The sequence below is a fragment of the Chroicocephalus ridibundus genome, chromosome 3 (genome assembly GCF_963924245.1).
Source record: "Chroicocephalus ridibundus chromosome 3, bChrRid1.1, whole genome shotgun sequence".
In the NCBI taxonomy this organism is placed as follows: domain Eukaryota; kingdom Metazoa; phylum Chordata; class Aves; order Charadriiformes; family Laridae; genus Chroicocephalus; species Chroicocephalus ridibundus.
In genome coordinates, this window is record NC_086286.1 from 54,683,280 (window position 1) to 54,697,547 (window position 14,268).

The following is a 14,268-nucleotide window of genomic DNA, read 5'->3' on the forward strand; positions in this document are numbered from 1 at the left end:
GCTCCTCACTGGATTTCCTGTACAAACTCTGCACTTGATTCATTGCTTCATCTTGTCTAAGGCTGTCAACGGATCCCGTGCCGTGCTGTGACCACTCTGTGGGGCTGTGCTCTGGCTGGTGAAGACACTGCCTGCATTGTGGTCACCCTTGGCTCAAGGCTTGTCCTCCCTTGAGCAGCAGCCTTGTTCTGGCTGTTCCCTGAGAGCTGTAGCTTCTTGCCCTTCCCAAATGTGCTATGTTAGTCAGGACACTTCCCTCTTGCTCCCTAGAGGACATCCTCCAGTGACTAAGTCTGGGAAATCTTGCTTATATCTGCCTTCTGCCCCTGTTTAATGCATAGTACAACTTCCACAGTTCAGCGTTTACTTCAAATACTTTTAATTTAATAAAAAAAAAACCCAAAAATCTTATACTGAGGGTAAAGAGTGGTGCTATGTGGCTGTTATGGACCAGGACTGTAAGAGGGCTCTGCTCCAGCAGGCTCATCCTAGCCTCCCCTGCCAGAGCCTCGCCTCGGGAGCCATCCAGCCACAGTGCAACGCTGTGGAGCTGACAGTGCTGCCACACTGATACGTCATCCCAGGCACTATCGCCTTCCAACTCTTTGAGTGTTTAATAGACTCAGTTCTTGCTGCTCTCTGTTCAGGGAGGCTGCTTTTCACCCCGCAGTCAGAGCCTGACAGCGAATGCCATGTGTCGGGGCACTGGGTGCCTGGATGACTGCCACCCGCATTTACGCTCCTCCACAGCGCCCGGGCCATGCACTCGCTGCTCTGTTCCCCGGTTTCTACTTCAAGTGCCAGACATTCACAGGTGCCCTTCACCCCGCGGCAGCTGCCCTTCAGGAGCGCCTCCCTGCGGCCCGGCCTGCCCCCTCCTTCCATCTTCACCCCACGCTTAACGAGCAGTCAGTCCGGGCACCGCCGTCCCTCAGGCTGCCCTAGCGCCCCTTTCGCCCGGGCCGCCGCTTCCCCCGGCTCCGAATCCCTCCTCAGAGCCGGCCCCCCTTCCTCGCCATCACCCCCGCGCCCCTCAGCGGCGGAGCCCTCCGTCTGGCGGCGCCCGGCGGGGCAGGCGAAGCCGGGGCAGGGGAGGGGTCGCCCCTTCCCGCCGCCCCGGGAGGAAGTGACATGGCGGCGGGGAGGGAGGGGAGGGGAGGTGAGGGGCGCCCTTTTCCTCTCGGAGCCGCCCGGCGGGTGGAGCCTGGCGGCCCCGCCCGAGCCGGCCGCCTCCCGGCGCGTGCAAACTAGTGGCAGTTGGTGGGGCTCGGCTGCCGCCCCGCCGCCCGCTCCCGGCGCCTCAGCGCGGCACGCATGCCAAGGCCCGGCGGCGCCAGGTACGTGCTCTTCCTCTGGCGGACAGCGAGCTCCTCAGGTGTGGGGCCGCCCTTCTTCTCCGGCCGGCGTGGTGCCCCGCTTAGGGAAAAAAAAAAAAAAGCCCTAAACAACCCGACACCAGCCTTCCCTGCCTCCCCAAAACAACCGCCCCCCCGGCGTGCTGTTAGCGGCCAGGCGAGGGGCCGGCGGGGCGGGAGGCGGGCTGCGGACAGAAGTTGCCTGATTTATTCGCCGCCGGGCCGGGTCTGCCCAGCCGCCGCCGAGAATTTTCCTGCCGCCCGCGGGCCCCCTTTGTGTGGCGAGCACGGCCCGCGCCGGGGTTTCCGTGGAAACGGCAGAGCTGCGGCAGCCTTGCCCCGCCGGGCCCCCCCCCCATCCCCTCCCCTCCTTGGCCGGCCGCGCCGGGCGGCGGCAGCGGCCCCTTCCACTTTCGGTCTTTCCCCTCGCGGCGGCGGGGCCGGCGGGAGGGACGGGCAGGGTGGTTGCCGTGGAAACGGGCGGGTGCGATCGCCTGGTGGCTGCCTCCTCCCCGAAGGCGCTTCTCCATAGCGAGAGCGGATAGCGTGCCCCCACGGCGGGGGGGGGGGGGGTGTCGGAGGGGACGCGGGGGGTACACGGTCACAGGTCGCGGGGGTTGTTTTTTTTCCCGTGGTAGCGAGAAGTCCGTGAGCTGAGGCAGCGTGAGCGGTGGGTTAGGCGGAGGAAGAGGGAGCCTGCCTCCCTGGCGGCGTGTTCGCCTGTTGTAGGAGCTCTGCCTTTCATCTGTCTGTGTGTCTTCATTTAAGGCGAATTAAATAATGGCCACAAACTGACTTAAGGTGTGTCGGCTGATACCATGTGGTGCGGGGAAGGCTCCAAGGGAGGGGGGGGTAATTGCTTGACTAAGAAGTAATCCTTTGTAGCATTTATTTCAACAAGTGAACACTTGCTCCTGTGGCTGAAAGGACAACCAAGAAAAGAGTCTGTTTGAACAATGCCACACGGAGATTTCTGGTCTTTATCTTTGTTATGCATTTCTGAGTTGTAAGTGTTTTAAGACCGTGTGCAAACATCTAAGAATGGTGTACCTTATGCAGGTACTTGCGTGGGTGAGGGAAACCTTGCTGCCACGTGAAAACTGAAAATACTTCACAAGAGATGGAAGGATGCAAGAAACTCTCAAAAAAAAAAAAAAGTCCCCCAAGCATTTCTTTAAAAACAGTAATGTGTCCAGCCCAGGAAGTTGTACCAGGCGATTCTAGCCTCAGCTTGCACTGATAATCACTTAACACTAAGAGTGAATTGCAAAAGAATTAAAAGCTGGTGGAGTAGGAAACTAGTGTGGAACAGCTTAAGCTGAAATTTGCAGCCTTCTTTCTTCTCTGAAGTCTCGTGTGAATGGTAAGATTACTGTAAACATACGGAGGTCTGTTTTATGCTAGGACTACCTCTGTATAAAGATTGAATGGATCGCTGCAATAGTCGAAGTGCTGTAAATGTTTGCTGTCACTGACAGCAGCTTTCTCTAGCTGTTTGTAGCTGATCTAATGCTGTGTTTTTCCAAATATTATGGTTTAAAATACATTTTGATTCATTTTAGGAATTTGTGTAAATATTATGCATAGCTTTGCCCTTTCCTAGTAATGTTTTGCATAACAATGCCTGAATAAGCTGTATCTAAAAATGAAACTTTATGGACATGTTTTATGGAAGACTGAGGGCCAGGATTCATGTGGAAGAATGTATCAGAAAGCCTGCAATGAAGAGAGGAAGTTTAGTAAGCTGCTGATGGATAAAGATTGCTCTTAAGCAAAGTTTGGTTGTGTTGTTGACAAGCACTGAAATAACAGATTTTAGTAAGTGCTTCACAAGAAGCTGTATTATATTTTAGGAGTGGAGAAACTGCACAGAGAGGTCAGTGCTTGCCCAGAGTCACAGAACAGAGAACACTGTGCCCAGAGCACGGTAATTAACTGTGTTTCTTGAAACCCAGTAGGTGTCAGTTTGGTGGGGAGATTGTTTTTTCAGTGTCTTGCTCTGTCTAGCTAAAATCCAGAGGCACTGAAGTGGTGCTCGTCTTCTCTCTGGAGTGAGGTGTGCTTTCCTGGAGTGACAGTTGTACATCATTTACAGTTTAATGTACTTACTGTACCATAACAGAGAAGACCTCTGTAAGAGAAGGGTTATCTTGCAGGTGATGGATGAGAATCCTACGACTGTGCTCTACCGTGCTGAAAAGAGGTCGTTTATTGTTTTCTGTTGTATACTGGTGTATTGCTGGCAGGTGAAGACTAGGAATAATGCCCCTTGAAATCTCTTCAGTGCAGGAAGACACTGTCACAGCTGTGCCGAGATTAGCAAGATATTGTTCTTGTGTCACAAATGTGCACTTGAGGCCTTAGAACTCGCATTAGTAATTTGGTCTTAAATTTTAAAACGTTGAATGTCCACTGCACTTCTCTAACTGCATCACTACTACTACTGTTGGTTTGCCCTGTAAGGGAGCAGGGAACAAGAGGGTTACAAGGCATTGTAGTGCACTGTGTGTATGCTTTAGTCAGTGAAAGCTTTTGCAACTGTGGGCCTCCCTCATTAGGAAAACATTATATGAGTCAAGGCAACTGTCTCCTCAGGTGTGTTTGATTTAGCTATACTAATTGCAGTGGGCTTTTTTTGTAAGGAAACTAGAAATGTGAGTGAGAGCAGTACCCTGTATGCTTTGTTGCGTTTCGGCACTGGCATGCAGTAGCTGAGTATGTTTTTTGCCCAAGTGCTTTGCCTGTGGGGTGGCTTTCCCCGGTGATTCAGTTTTAAGCATTTGGGGAAGTTTGCCCACCAGTCTGTTGTTTGGTGGTCTTAAACTTATTCACATCTGACTGTGTAGTGAGTACCCTGATCACCTCTGAGTAATGCTTGTGTGCTGACCAGAAACTGCTGACTCACTTCGTTTTTGTGCTTTTTGCCAGTCCTCCTCCAGTAGCTCAGACTAGAGATGTGGTAAGGTCAGGGAAGGAGGAAATGGACATGAATGACAACTGTGTGTTGTGGCAAGGATGATGATGCTGTAAAGACCGCTCTTTGATAATGTGAGAAAAAGGTGATGGCTGTAATGGATTTCCTGAAAAGGTCCATAACCCACGTGTTAGGAACTGGGCAGAGCAGTCTGGCAACTGTAATGAGCCCACAGTTGGGAGATGCTGGATTATGGTCCTGCTGGCTGTCTGCTCTTCGTTTGGGACTTAAAGCTTTTTTACTTCTATGCGTCCATTTTCACCTTCAGACCTTCTGTCTGTCTTGTTATATTATGCTGCAAAGAGCTTAACACTGAAGTCACTTTCTGCTGCTTGCAAAAGGGCTGACCTCGCTTGAGGTTTCTGCTGTAGCATAAATAATAGGAACAGGGAAAGACAATTAACCAGTTCCAGGCTGGAAACAAGTCAGAGGTATAGGTCACTGAGAGAGGGTTTACTTGCCAGAAGGTTAGAAGCTGCAGGCAGAGACAAGCACATTGATTTCATGTGCATGTGTGACTGTTTATTAACGTCTGAAAAAATTCTGACATGCTCCAGATTTCCCTTTAATCTGAGCAACAAAGTTAAATTTCGATCACAGTTTTCCAGCGTGATCCAGGTGAATGAAAAGGTTTGCCTGTGCAGATTCAGTTGGCAGGTGATGCAAGTTTTTCTACCTATCAGAAAAAGGAAAAGACCTGACTTAAAGCCTGCTTTTGAAGACAACTATATTTGTGCGAAGTCTATGTGTAGAAATGGCACATGATTTTTAATCCATTTCAAGTGACTACAGTCTGTGTGAAAGTTAAACTGTGTTCTGCTTCTCCGCGTGTCTCCACATTATCCCTGTCTTCACACATTATAGTTTGCCTCTTCTTGATATGTTTTTCAGCTCTTTGGAAAATACCATTACTACAGATGCTGCTTTGCACTTCTGGAAGCATTCTATCTGCAGCAGCCTACACCTGCACTTGAATCATTTGTGAGGTTTTCCCCCTTCAAGCCACAGGTGGTTTGTCAGGGGTTAACAAGGTTTTAGTTTATTTTATGGTTCTGAGGATATGTTTAGACAGTGCCGAAACTTGCACAGACCTTTTTTCCACCACCCCCCTGGTCAGGTATTAGTGAAAATTACCGTAAAACAATACAATAACATCAATGTTGCCAAATGTGCAGATGGTAGGCAGGAGCAATACCACTGTCTTCCCACAACCAACAAATGTAAACCAAGTATCTAGAGGATTAAGATAATTGAAAGAAACTGTTCATTTCTGTTGCCCAATAGTGGGAAAGGTGCAATAGGGTTGTAATTGAGCAGAAAGATAACTAGAAAAGTGCTGTTCCCTAGTTCATTGAGCTTTCAGGGTGTCACTGTGTGGTTTTTACATGCCTATGCCTGTACCTCTGAGAGTGTGCATAAATACTGCATTTCACCCAAAGTGGAGACAGAGAAAAGCTTCATTCTGAATTTAAGCCATGTAAAACTGTCTCAAATTTATTTGAAGTTAGCAGGACAAAAGCTGAAAGCCAGTCTTTTAAAAGGATTTAGGCACCTGAAGTTGTGTAGAGATGTTGTGGAAAATCCAGGTAGGTATTGATGTACCTGATGCTTAATTTAGTGCAAAATTTATAAAAATGTTACTGGACACTTGCCATCCAGTAAGGTAAATGCTGTTGGATCAAGCACTATCTCTGAATGATTTCGCTGGAAGTTTAAGGTGGTTTTGACTAGCCCTGGCTTTAGGTGCTGAGAACACAAGTTCATTGATCAGTTATATCACATTTGGCTGTTTGGAGGGATAACGTTTTCCAAACAACAAGGACTACTGAAGCTTGTTGAGATATTTCTTTTGCCTTCAACAGGATTTGAATCAGGTCCAAAATGAAACCTCCCATTATTATTGGACTTGGTAAATCCGGTGCCTGTGATAAAGGCTTTTATTCTCTGAAGTTCTCAAATTAAATCAGGCTGCTAGGGGACTGATGATTGGGGAGAATGAAGAAGCTGAAAGGGTTCTAAGTTCATGGTGTAGCAAAACAGTTCTGAACACTCCTGTCTTAGAGGCAGAGGCGAGTGAAAACTGATGTGGAATAGGACCACTGAAATGTGGGTAAAACAGTGACCATGTTTGTTTGGGTTTTTACTTGGCATCTGGGTGTCTGATTGTTTTGTGTGTGGGTGCAGCTGAACCTTTCAGTGAAGATGGCATCTTATTTTTTTGGAACCATGACAACAATATCTCAGCTGTAAGACACATGTTTTTCTAAGTATAGGCTGTTACCTCTTTGAGGCAGGAGTTGATTTTCTTTGAATAATAAATATGGAAGCTTCCCTGTCGCACTCATTCTTCAGTTAAACTATCTTATACAGACAGAAGCATTAGAAAACACTTAATGAATAAATATTAATATTCTGTGTATCCCTGTCTTGGTGTGGCTACATCTTGTATACGCATTGTTGTTTCCAATTTTGGGATGTGATTTTCATAAAGGAGGAATTCATCTGCTTCATACTCTTTAGTGTCATATGATAGAATACAGACAAATTAAATTAATACTTGGAAGTTAAAAAAAAAAAGTTGCAAATCTTTTTCTGTTTAACATTTCCTTAGTATTCAAAGAGCATACTAGTGAATGTTATTTCATATTAATTAAAAATATGCAAATGGCTTAGCTGAAGGAGGCACACTACTGTCATAGAAGATCAAAAAAACTAACAGCTCACTTGGAGTTGTAATCAGGTGGATGACACTTTTCATTTCCAGCACTGTTAACAACATCTTGTGATTTTTACTGGAAGCTTTTGGTTCCCCTCACAGACGAGGTCAGCGCTGTTCCCCCATATTCCTGTGAATAGGAAGCACAGAGGATATGGCCCATCCCATGTTGTCATTGAATCTGTGGCAGAGTTGTGAGCAGGGCTCAGATCCCCCAAGTGGGAGAACATGGTTGTCTCTAGCAGGCCATACAGCTGCTTGGAAAGAGACACTATGTTAAAAGTATTTTCACTGTTTTTTTGTGGGGACAGCAGAAAATTTGTTACCAGCTCACGGTCTCGTGGTGGAACTCCCATTTATAAAACATTGCCACCAAGGCTTTTTTCTCAGCTCAGTGATTTATGCCCTATCTCTTCCACTTTCCAGATCTTTTTAAAAGATTTTTTGCTGCCATAAATACTTTATTGTTCATTAATTGCATTTTCTGGCTTTCTTGAATAAACAAAACAACAGAGCCACATAAGTTAGGAATTAGACTTCTAGGAACAGGCTTAAAGGGGTGTCCTAAAACTACTAAAATGTAAATCACAATTCCAGAAAATATAAAGATGTAATTTTATGGGAGCATACAGAGGAAAGAAAATTATCTTTTTCCTAGTGCTGATGATTTTTATCTTCTGATTGTTGTCCTTGAAACATTTAGCAACACCTTTAATTCCTTCTTGGGTAGGAATAATGAGAGAGATGTATGTTTGTGTGCACATGCCCGCCATACTTGGCTACAACTAGAAGTTGTAACTTCTAGTTTATAGTACAGAACCATCCAAGTTGCTGAATACTCGGTTTTAATTTCTTGAGGAATGGAGAAAGGAAGGGGAAGTAGAGTTCATTAGATCAGCACATACATCCTGGTTTGAACCATCTCCTGCATTTATACCAGTTGCACCATCTGCTGCCACTGAAGATCCTTGTGGAATATATCCGTTCCTTCTCTGCTGTCTATACGTGGCCTGTCAGAAGATGTTGGCAAGGGAAACTTGAGCATGGGCAAGAAGGCAAATAAAGGAGGATGAAAACCACTGGTTTATGTTGAAGGCTGGAGCCGAGGGAATTGATACGTTGTGGTTTTGGAGTTGACTCTGTCATGAGTTTGCCACGTGACTGTCACAAGCTCTCCAACAGCGTTGTTCTGAGTTCCCCATGTGTAACACAGGGACAGCAAGACAGATCTTGCTAGGCTTACTTCACTCGCATCTTCTAAGTGGCTGGAGCTTTTCCTATGAAAGGGGATAGATAAATCCAGGAAAGAATTGTCAAAAATCCTTACTATTTTCTAATCTTATCCATGAAGGGTTTGATTAGGCATATAGAAATGGACTTGCTCCTGCTACGAAGTCTGCTGAATGGATGTGAAATTTCTCTGCCTGGATAGACTTGCTTATGTGTGTTAGTAGTGTGGAAAGCTGTCTGTTGCAGAACTGGAGTTAGGAGGTGGTACTTTTGTAGCCTAACTTTGTAACTAACTCATTATGGGTAAGAATAGGAGGATTAAATATTTAAAGCTTTAAAATAAACATGTGCTCCATGTTTCCTTGTTGCCTTGTGCCTAAAGCTAGTTTGGATGTGGGGGGAAGTATTTTGTCCGTATAGTGTATAGGCAGCTCCTGTACATTGTGCTGACCCTTTGTGTTGCTGTGAATCTAATTTACAGTTCTTTAAAACAAGATGAGTGATCAGTGTTTGGCAAGCATAAACTGTGAATCTTCATAGGAGAAACCTCCTTTCCAAAGCTTATCTCTCATCAAGAGAATGTTTGGGCTCCTGGCACATTTTATTTTATTTTATTTTTTTTTTTAAAAAGCAACCCTGGTTTTATACCAGCTCCTGAATGATCTTTTGTCTCTATCCCTCCCTCCCTTACCCCATTTCTTTAGGCTTTTCTGAAAGAAATGTTTTTATAATAACCACTGGAGAACTCAGTAGCTCCTCCTGTGTTGGATCTGTTCCTGAAATACCCAGTGCAGAGGTGATCTTGATGTGCCCTTGATGCTGGATAAATACTATGATGCAGGTGGCAACATCCTGCTGTTGTGTCCCTGCTGCCTCTGTAGTTTTTAATGGGTTAATTTCCCATGCACAAGAGCAATGTTGTAGATCTCACAATTGAGTTATTTTCCACAGGTCATGCATTAAGGACCAATGGCTTAATTAGACTCTGATCTCTGAACCTCAGATGTACAGTTGCCTCAAACAGTACCTTGACTGTTCTGTACATTAATCAATGTATCATAAACACTGATGTACATATATATATTTGAGAAGGTTTAGTTTGTTGCAGGCATTCAGATCCTGTTTACTTGATAAGCCACCTGTACTTACGCAGCAAGTCAGATCACCCACTGAAGTCGCTGGGCAGAAACACATTTTGGGGTGTTTGTTTTTATAGAGGAGGGTGCCAGATGACAGTAATGTGTGGGCCTGGTTACCTTTGACCAAACACTTAACGGTGCCTATGAGAGCAAATATTAAATTGGCTATGAGAACATTAGATAGGTGCTTGTCCTAGGCTGTTTGTTGTTATTCATCCTGCTTATTTTTGAGGTGGTATCCAGGTCGCTTATATTCGTGTGACAGCATAGCCCACATCCTGCTTAGATTCTCAGTATACTTTCCTGTAAATTTTTGTTTGCTATTTAGTCATGCTCCCTTGGTCAGTCCCTAAATTTGAGTTGTGCTTTTTATGTTGCCTTTGTTGGCAACACAAGTAACTTCTTAGATTAACGGCCTCAGATAAAGTAAAAGATGAAACAGAAAGACTCTGTTTTCCCCAGAACTGAACTCTGTGGCTGAACTCTGATGGTCTCTTCCAGGTCTTAAATATCTTAATGCAGCGCTTTCTTTTCTTTTTCCCAAGTAAATTGCAGATATTGTGCTTTGGAGAAATATATACACATATATATATTAAAATACAGAACCTTAGGTGGGAAACAGTTGAAGAGCAACACTTGCCATGCTGGGAAGAAGCAACATGCCTTCCACTGCTATTTCTGTGAACTGGATGTTCTGCAGCCAAGATAACTGTTGTACTTCACCCTGACGTATTTTTTTGAGGATCTCTGCAGGAGCTTGGAGCAGAAGTGCTTAACTTCAGGGGGTTTGCCCTCATCAAATAAATGCATCCCTCAGCATCAAACCCTGCAGTCCCTTAACACTGCATCTCCAGGAGTTCTGTATTGCCTTGTGTTTAAGCCCAGCTCCCTTTTCCCTGAATATTTCATGTTCCTGGAAGAAGGAGCTTTTCACCAGAACCTGGGCAGTGGCTTCCCATCTTTCCCCATCCTTCCCTGACTACGCGTGTCTGTCCCAGGTTGCCATCATCCCCCTTTGCCTTGCTGTATAAACACTTTCTTTTTTTCTACGTGGTAAGAGGACAAGCATTGAGGCTGTCAGGGCTAACAGCAGCTATACTGTGCATTTTACCAGCAGAAAGTATGCATACACAGATAGATAGCTTGTGTCCTGGCAGGCATGCAGCGTTTGCCTAGCTGTCTTGCTCTACATTAGATCACAGCAGGAAGAAAATAAAAAAGGGGAAGGGGAAAGCATTATTATATGGTAACCATTTCAAAAACTCCTGGGTTACTTTCGTTTCTTCAGTTTATACTCTGTTATGCTCATTATCTCTGTGCTCAATAGAAAATAAGTAAAAATTCAGTTTTATAGCAAGTCTATAAATTGGAAATCCTAAATTTGCTGGTATTTGGTATTCATTCTTCAGCCTTTGAAACAGCCAAACTGACCTCTCCTTTGTAGCGGTGTGTGTTACAAAATATGCAGTTCAGGAATGTGTGGCTCCTCAGGAAAACCTAAAAACATTCTTAAGTTCCCTTAGCTTTGGGGGAAGGACTTAAGATATGTTCAAATTCTTCCCTGATTTGGGACTTTCTGAGGAGCTGTGGTGGGTTGACCTTGGCTGGCTGCCAGGTGCACATCAAACCGCTCCCTCACTCCCTGTCCTCAGCAGGACAGGGGAAGAAAACAAGATGAAAAAGCTTGTAGGTTGAGATAAGGACAGGGAGATCACTCGCTAGTTACCATCATGGGCAAAACAGACTCCACTTGGGGAAGATTAATTTAATCGCAGGCTCAATTTGACTCCTGACTCTTCTACCACCCTCTGCCACTGCACCAGGGGCACGGAGAATAGGGGTTGCAGTCAGTCCATAACCATTTCTTGGTGCTGCTCCTTCTTCCTTGTGCTGTTCCTCTGCTCCTGATGGGATCCTTCCTACAGGGTACAGTCCTTCAGGAACAGACTACTTCAGCCTGGGGTCCCCCACAGGCTACAGTTCTTGCCAAAAAGCCTGCTCCTGAGTGGACTCTCCTCCATGGGCAGCAGCTTGCTTCAGGGCACCTGCTGCATCATGGGGTCCTCTGCAGGGTGGATATCTGCTCCACCATGGTCCTCCATGGGCTGCAGTGGGACAAGCTGCTTCACCATGGTCTTGACCACAGGCTGCAGGGGAATATCTGCTCTGGTGTCTGGAGTGTATCCTGCTCCTCCTTCTTCACTGACCTTGGTGTCTACAGGGCTGTTTCTCTCATGTTATTCTCGCTCTTCACTCACAGCTGCTGATTAGAATTTTTTACCCTTTCTTAAATGTGTTATCACAGAAGTACCACCAGCACCACTGATGAGTTCAGCATTGGCCTGCAGTTAGTCCCTCCTGGAGCTGGCTGGAATTGGCTCTGTGTGATGCTGGGGGCAGCTCCTGGTGTCTTCTTACAAAAGCCATCCCTGCAGCTACCCCCACTATCAAAAAGAGAAAGAGCACAAGGGCTTCCTGTGACTTGCCTTGCATATGTATTTCATATACAGAAGCATTGTTAAAATGGACTCTGATATGAAATACAGTGCTGCTATCTGTGCTGTTCTGATAGTAACTGAAATTCACTTAGAGGCACTACTGAAATTGCTGTAATCTGACCTGAGCGTATATTCATAGCCTTGGCCACTGTAACTCATCCATCCAAGAATCTGGTTTAGATGAGGAAATGTAATAATGGGCATCATCATATGCTTGGTTGTTCTTAACTTGCAGCAAAGCATTTAAGGACTTTATCAAAGAGTAGACCTAAGTGAAAAGCCTTTGCATAGGCTTGAAACATGCTGTTCTGAAAATAACTAGGTATAGTGCTGTCTTGCATCTATTTGTAAGTATGGACAATATTAGCTCAGTCCAGATGCTGTCAGATAGATAGGTACCATATTGTTTTGCACACTCCAAGGACTCTATTTACTACATAAGCTTTGGACAAGGTGGGTGAGAGTTCTTTGCTTCATTCTTGTCCTTTCTGTAAAAGTGAAAGTGGTTGTGTTCTTTACGAGATTACTAGTTATAGTCTTGAAACTCTTACAGACTTTGAGGTATGAAATAGTATTGTTAATTGGCCACAGCCTCTGCCAGAAGAGAGGTGTTCACCTTGCATATAACTGGTGTAACATTGCCTTTTCTTCTATGTCCTCCTGGTCAGTTGTTACAAGCAGAAGGAAATGCTGAGAGTAGTTAAAGTAGAAAACACAGTGGATCTTGCTGAAGAATGAAACTTGATGAAAAGACGTAGAACGAATAGTTGTGGAGTTTGCTTTTAAACCTGATCCTGTTATCTCCTAGTCACATGAACAGATGCTTGTTGACTTGCTCCCTAGACAGACATTTGAGGTTTGAGTCTTTTTGTTTTATATCTGAAGGAAAACTGTTATTAACGAATGTCCCTATCTGTTTTTGATCCTCTGCCTGGCCGTTTTCTCCTAATTCGTTTTAAGGGGTGTTTGATAGAAGAGAGCTTCTTGGCAGTTCTCCGATCTTAATGGCTTCTGAGAAAATGCATTGCCTGGCGCTTTTGTTTTCAAAAGATTGCTGTCATTTTCAGTCATTATCTATAAGGAAATCAGTGTAATTTATTAAACCAGCATCATGGATTAAGAATTAAAGACCTGATTCTTTATCACTTAAACTGGTATTACGTTGATGTTACCCATGAGGAACTTTAGTAAGACAAAGAGCAAGTGGAAGAAGTTCCTATGAACTCTTAAAAAGCAAGCTTCTAGACCTCTTACATAAGCTCAGAATTGATTCCTGAAAATAAATTTCTGCTATTTTGTTGCTTGTACCAAGAATAAACTGCATTTCTTGGGTAATGAAAACATTCCAAAAATATCATATTAAAAAAATCTAAGAATGAGCTTATGCCTGAGAAACAGAACACTTAGCTAGCGCTCTGTATACAATGTTTGGGTTGCAAATTTTGTAGGGAAAACAGCTTGCATTTAATCAGAAAAGAAAATTAATCTCTCTGGTCTCTCTACTTTCCAGAAAAGCAAAATTTAAACAGTGGCTCTAATTTCTTGTTCCTTTTACAAGCCGGTTAGGTTAGAGGCATTTCGGTGGTACTGCTTAAGTAGATTTAGTTTGCCTTTAAAACATTTCTTAGAAGCTTTACAGAATTGAAATTTGATGACTGAGGTGTGAAAGCAAGGAATAAATTACTTTAAACATTCCATTGTGGCATCATAAAATTGTAAGACAGTAATTATGTTTTATCAGGGTCATCTCATCTTTATTTATTTTAATTCTGTGAAGTTTTTTTTAAAGACCCAGTACGAAGTAAATGATTCCCATAAACATAACATTTTAATGCAGTTTGACTACTATTACAATGAAAAAAACCCTGAATTGTTGGAATAATGTTCTGGTGAATTCTTCTTTGTCACAGTCTGTCGATCAACTGCCTACAACAGTATATTTCTGTTGATTATATCAAATAGTGAATTTTCAGGTCTCCACTGTAAGTAGGCAGTGTGCTTTGATCTTATTTTATATATGGAAATTTTTTGATCCTGTCCCTTACCCATCTCTGGGAGTTACATTAGATTAGAGTGATTCTGTGGGATGGAGTTAAACAAGCCAGCTAGCACAAAAAACTTTTGATCAGTTTTAGCCAAGGACGGTAGGATAAAACGAGTCATCAGGGTTTTTAAAGACTGCACAGTCTTTTAAACCACACACTTGTAAGTAACTGGTTGCTTCCATTCTGTTTTAAAGAAGTGATCTAATCCTGCTACTTGGTGAAGTACAGTAGTCTGAATTAGGGAGGTGAAATCTTGTATCTTTCACTGTAAACGTATTAAAACCTTGGGTTTGCCTTTTTTTTCTTTTTTT

At 44.2% G+C, this 14,268-nt stretch overlaps 1 protein-coding gene across 3 annotated transcripts in view; it reads left to right on the forward strand.

Moving 5' to 3' along the window:
* The first annotated feature begins 1,210 nt into the window (after window positions 1-1,210).
* AGPAT4 (1-acylglycerol-3-phosphate O-acyltransferase 4) overlaps window positions 1,211-14,268 on the forward strand; it is an 83,470-nt gene continuing 70,412 nt past the window's right edge. For all 3 annotated transcript variants that reach the window (XR_010070316.1, XM_063329196.1, XM_063329198.1), the window contains exon 1: window positions 1,211-1,337. The gene's annotated coding sequence lies outside the window, so the exon portion shown is untranslated. The remainder of the gene's footprint in view (window positions 1,338-14,268) is intronic.